Source organism: Papaver somniferum, chromosome 4, assembly GCF_003573695.1.
Source record: "Papaver somniferum cultivar HN1 chromosome 4, ASM357369v1, whole genome shotgun sequence".
Lineage (NCBI taxonomy): Eukaryota > Viridiplantae > Streptophyta > Magnoliopsida > Ranunculales > Papaveraceae > Papaver > Papaver somniferum.
In genome coordinates, this window is record NC_039361.1 from 16,320,020 (window position 1) to 16,326,321 (window position 6,302).

The 6,302-nt window shown below is 35.2% G+C and overlaps 1 non-coding gene across 1 annotated transcript; it reads right to left on the minus strand.

Moving 5' to 3' along the window:
• Window positions 1-5,640: 5,640 nt before the first annotated feature.
• LOC113276950 lies at window positions 5,641-5,804 on the minus strand. Its single transcript, XR_003324733.1, has one exon. It is a non-coding gene; the product is annotated as a small nucleolar RNA snoR143 (small nucleolar RNA).
• Between the last annotated feature and the right edge of the window lie 498 nt (window positions 5,805-6,302).

Consider the following 6,302-nt stretch of genomic DNA (forward strand, 5'->3'; position numbering starts at 1 on the left):
TGATAACATCGTGTAGAAAAGTTGACACCCTTATTCAAGGTTTGTAATGTTACTGTTTTGGCAGAACTTTGTTATTCTAATAGTGTGTACGTCTATGCCAATTGCTTTGGAGAAAATGCAATATTTGCATCTAACAGACCCTGGGATCGGAGTTTTTTTCCTAAGAACCACCATTTCGATCCAATTAAGATTCTAAACCTTTCTTTCGAGAATTCTTAGATAATGATTAGGGAGCAACTTATATATGCGTGGTTGGTCCAACTTGTGTGTCTAGGACACTAAGTTCACCCACTACATTAACTTAATAATTGAGAAGTATGAAATAAGAAAAAAGAAAATAAGGCATATACCTGAACAAGAGCAAACATGAACATATGATATGCATGGGTATTTTGATCTTTGGGGATGGAAATCTGCCCGAAAAATGTGACCACACCTCACATTTGTAATAACAAAGATGTATGCATTATGCGCCTGTTGTTTCGTTCCAAAAGTCAGGATCACTATCTTTTCGTACATTGTGAACCTGCAAACGCAATATTTTCCTTGTGTCATAGTAATTTTTCGTGTGTATTGCGAATCTAATCGAACATTTACTCACCCTAATTCAATATGACAAATTCAATTTAGGAGGATACAACTTCCATCACATAGAAGAAGGCGTAAAGTAGCAACTGCGAACAAAACTCTAGTGCTTCAAGTAACACATGAGCTTTTATGCCCTGCCCCGTCCTATATGCAGCTTCATCCACATCAAATATTAATTGTGAAAGTGAAGGTAAGTTCAGTTTTTTCAAATATTTGCACAACCATAAAAAAATATTTTCAAACCACTAAATCATTTCTTAGCAATATAGAAAGACTTGGTTTTGGTTCCAAATCCATTGTATTATTAGTATTTCGTTTCTGGCAGAGAACAAAACTGAATCAACACAAAATTATGTCATATTGCCAAAACATCTTAATAGAAGAATTGAAAGAAATCTCCTTCAACAAAAAACTACTGAAATCGATATTAGAGTATACGCATAATTAAATTCTAGTTGTGAAAACTTATATTGGTGTTGCTTGAATCACCAAATCAAAAGATGAAAATATCTATCGAACCGTAGCTGAATCCAGCAATTTTCCTACGGATTTATATGTTATCCAACTTAAATTCTCGAACATAATATTCGCCGAACACGATGACCCTAACTTGGAATCTACCAAAATCATAGTGGAATTTTACCTGATTTTTTTATTTTTATTTTCATAAATCTTTCTCCTCCCATCTTTCTACAACGATAACAACACCAATTAAAGTTTAAAATCCTCCTTTACAGACATTAAGTGTCGGTTAGTTCCAAACTTAGGCAAGTGAAATAAGAGCCCAACTAAAACAGACATTATTTTCTATTACGCGTTACAACAAACAGTTAGAGATTTGAACACTTAACTCAAAAATGAAAATTAGTAATAAGGGGTTTCTCTTAAAAGAACTGGACAGCCAGTGAACTGATTCAGACAAAGAAACAAACTATTTAGAATGTATTCCCATTCTGCAACCCTATATAGTAGGTATTAAACAGGACAACTACCTAGCTTTTATTAACTCTGAAAACTTATCAAGGAGAGTGCACGCAGCAACTTGCTGGTTTCAATAGTGAAGATATATTGGAACAGACATGGGAGCAGTTAGAATAAACTGGTACATAAAAATCGGTTTGTAAAAATAAATAAAATAAATCCTTTTGGAGATGACGAATTGCGATTTTACATTCCCCTTAAAAATCGGTTTAGAATAAATTTTTTTAATGGTATTAAAGTATTAGGGATCCTTTAAAGAGGGTCTGGACTCTGAACTACACCTTTTGGACCCCATTCTAGTCTTCTAATAGAAATAAAAATATTAAAATAAGATAATTTTTGTTAATATTTTATTGTCATAGTCCAGGACCCGTTACTGGACCCTTTACTGGATCTTGGGTTTAATAATAAAATAATCTTGTTAATGAAATTAAATAAGATTTCATGGGTCCGGACCCTCGGCGTTTAGGTCCTGGACCATGTCGCTTCAAGCTAAGGACCTTTCTAACTTGACCACCTAAGCGCCATGTAGGTGACAGGTAGGATAAAGGAAGTGGGAACCTTTTTACCAGGGTCTCGACCTTTGCCTTCTATGTCGGGACCCTACGCTAAGGACCTTTCTCAACTCGACCACCTAAGCACCTCCGTTGTCAGATGTGTTTTATTTAAATATAATTCTTTTAAGTATAATATTATAAAAGTCTTCTGTCACTGGTCAATATAAGAGGTGTTTTTCAATTGGTTAACTTGCGAAGAAACTTTCTATTGGTTAATTTGTGCGGCACTTTTTAATAATTCTTTACCCTCATTTGCTCAATGTTCTTCTTGTTCTTGAGGTTCTACTGCTCTATCAGGGACACCTCCTCTTATTATTCTATTTTTGTTCTTCTTCTTTCACCATCTTATATATTTCTTGTCCTTATTATGGTGTTCATATCATGGCAGCTGCTACACCATGAAAGCTAGGGTTTTATATTTTACTAACCATCCAACTGAGATAGAGAAGGAAGGAGCTATATACGGTGTTCACTAGGTGAGCTTAACTTCTAGCTCTTTAAAATTTGATATTAAATTTTGTTTAATTTCAATTACAAACTCAAAGTTAGGGTTTTTAAATATGTACATTGGGGATTTAAATCCATGTTTATTTATATAGTTTACAGTGAATAAGGTATGGGTTATCTTTAATTTTGTGGTTTGGTTACTTAATTTATGTAGGGTTTATGATACATGATGATCTTAATTTTGGCCTCCTTCTTCATTATGTCCTCCAGGTGGAGTCCCCTGTTAAAACAACATAAATATCAATAAAACTTCAATATCATAATAGATGTGACATCCTATCTATTTTAATACAAAGAATTTCCAATTAACTCACCGTTTTTGTCTTTGACAATGCGTTGTACGTCTGGGTTTCACCAATCTTATTTTTTATTGATTTGATCTCGGCAGTTAAACACTCCACATGATTCAACATTGTTTTATGGCTATTACTTACCTGGACGCTTAACTCCTCCAACTGACCCTTCACTGCACTTTTAAGTACCTCCATTTCACCAATCACTGTTTTTTTCAAATCCTCCTTATGACCAATCATTGCATTTTTGACAAAAGACTCGAAAGAAGCAATAACTGAAGCTAATGTCCTAGAACAAAGAGCATCAGGTTGGGAGCTATGATGTGCCGCACGTGTTATGTCCTCCACCACATTTTCATTCCCTAACGGATCTTCTTCGTCCTCATCATCATCCATGCTGCTCTACTCTGGAACCTTTTCATCCACAAAAACATTTTTAGACTTTAACATATTTCTTCCTCACCCTTCTCAAACAGATCTTCTTTCTCCACCGCATTTTCATTCTTTAACGAATCTTCTTCTTCGTCATCTACCAAGGGACCTTCACATAACCCCAACATTACCAACCGCTTTGCAATATTCTTTATGCCACATAATGTCATTACACACTTCATCCTGTAATTTTATGAAGTCACTCGACCAAATTAACAATACATCAAACAAAAAAATAAAGTAACTAAGTTAGTTATTACTTCATACTTTTGAGTCCTCCAAAACCTTAAGTAGATCAACATGGTGTATTACTGAATTGCATGTAATACTATGCATATGGGGGCGCCAAATTTGCAAAAATAGTCTTTTTTCCAAACCCTCTAAGCAATCTCGGCAACACTTCCAGACCCCAAACCTTGGTGAAAAAAAGAAAAACTATAAAACAACAATCGCAAAAAATTAAACTAGAAAATATCAACCCAACTGATTCTTACCACCAGGACATGGGCCATTCCTTGACACTTGTAAGTCACCTCGCTACCAACAGGATTGTCGGCCTCAATCTGATAAACTAAGGCAGCATTGCTACTATCAATAGTTCTGTTGAACGCTATTTCACCCCAAGGATAAGAGTTGAAGTCGACGAGGTTATCCACCAGGTACCAGTGATCATAATCAACTACTTTGTCATATCACTTTCCCAAGACATACCTGTGGACAACGTATAGTAACGACAATTTCACCTTGTCATCAGATTCCAGTGGGATTCTGACATTTTCACATTCAACATTAGAGTTTCTTGATTGGTGACATTCACGCAATTTTTCCTCCTCCTCCTTTTTGCTTGATCGGTGACATTTCCTCGATTTTTTTTGTCGTCCTCCTCCTCCTCCACCTCTTTGCCAAAATGAAATAATTTCAAACATTTTCCAGTTACTGGTTTTCCTTCATCGGGGAAATGCTTCATCTTAAGGCAGGGATTCGTGGCGGGACGAGAAAACTTTTTGTTCGACTTCCTAAAACTAAGCCCTGAAATCAATGCAAACTCTTTCTTTCCGAAGGAGAGTTCCTTTCCGCAAACCATTACCCGCATTTCTTCACGGTTACCCTTATCACCTTCATCACCCGTGGAGATCTGACTAGCCAATAATAAATGAAATAAGGAACCAGACCACTTTTGCATGGGCAGCTGCAATAAGGGACCAATTGCAGTTGACATAAATTTATCTTGCTCAGCAGGAGCCAGCAGGTTACGCACCCACTTCAAAACCTTTGGGCTTGAGTATGTTTTTGCATTGCACGTATGAGCCCGGTACCTGACAGGGTGAAGAAACATCCTATAATACAGAAATAAATAGTTACACCAATAACAACATACAAATTCTTAGAATAAAGTATTTGAGAGTGGCAAGCACGAACATTAAAAAAAGATAAATAGTTGTACATTCAACCTAATCCAATAACCACCTATATTCAAGTTGTAAAAGTGACTCAAGGAATGACCGACCTAGTTCCCGTTTACAAGTGGCTTATACCAAATACACCTAGAAAAAACAATGCAGCAACATGGAAAAAATAGGATTCACATAGAGGCATCTAACTTTCTTTTATATATAAATAACTAAACTATTGTTATTGTTCAAATTTAACTTATAGGCCATTAATGCATACATTTCAGCATTTGACAGGGAATGCTCAACGTTGGCACAATTACAGTATACCATACAATCATATATTAGAACAAGTAGATTCAAAACTATATCTCAAAGTAAGTATTCAGCTCCTCGAGCTTTACTGATTATTATTCTCAGGAAATATCTTATGTGAATCTCCAGCAATAAAAAAAAAAGGTGACCAGACACAACACATAAAATGAATGGTTAGCCTTAATAAGTTAAATGTCACATATCTACCTTTCAACGCCATCTGTGGATACCACTCTTTTGTCCTAAATAGTGGCATCCAACACTGTTTTATCCACATGAACAACAGATTTCACTTTTCGAGAACACTTCTTCTTCTTCCCTCCTGCACCCATAACTTGGAACCTACAAAAATAATATAGTCGAGATTAGTAATAACATAGCAGTAATTCAAATTCTTTAGTTACTCAAAGTACACTCCAGACACAAAGTTATAGTGATTAAGAAAAACTAAGTTCCTATCTACCTAAAACTACGTGCAACACACACATACCAGCACCAGCATAAATAATCTGAAAGGTCTATTGACCAAAACAAGCTAACAAAGAAACAAGACTAAAAGTTTATGAAATGCATTATACATGTGAGATGTAGTTAGTATAAAAAACATGATTGAATTAAACGCGTTATCTGTGGATACCACATCCCTACGGTTGTCTGGCCGCTACCAATTGAAAAATCAACTAGTTTTTACTGTGAGCATCATTGGTATACACCAGTGGAAGGATAGATCCTTCACACTCAACAAGCCAAATAAATACAATCTTAAATTACAACAGGAGGAACAACTTATGGATCAAATTTTAAAATAGGTACAGGCCAGTGTTTTAAGTTGCAAAAGAATCATAGTTTATGGCCATACATCAGAGGAAAAAAGATACTATGACAGCGTTTAATCCTACCACCAAGAGTCAATGTCATAAGCACCATACACAATTTAGTCATATAGTGCCCTAATTCTTCAATCTAAATCATGTTATAAACCCTCATTTCCCAGAGTCTATTGTAAATTCTAAAATTTAACCCCCACATACCCATTGATTTGTAAAGATTAAACCACAAGTTTTTCATTACAATAAGCATAACTGAAGCATCATTTACACATCTTATCACAAAACATAAAAGATAAGCATGTTGTAACATCAGAATAACAACACCATAAAATTATAATCTATGGTAATACCAAAAACTAACATTACAACGAGTTTGTTATTAAGAATGTTGTAACAGCAAATAACAAA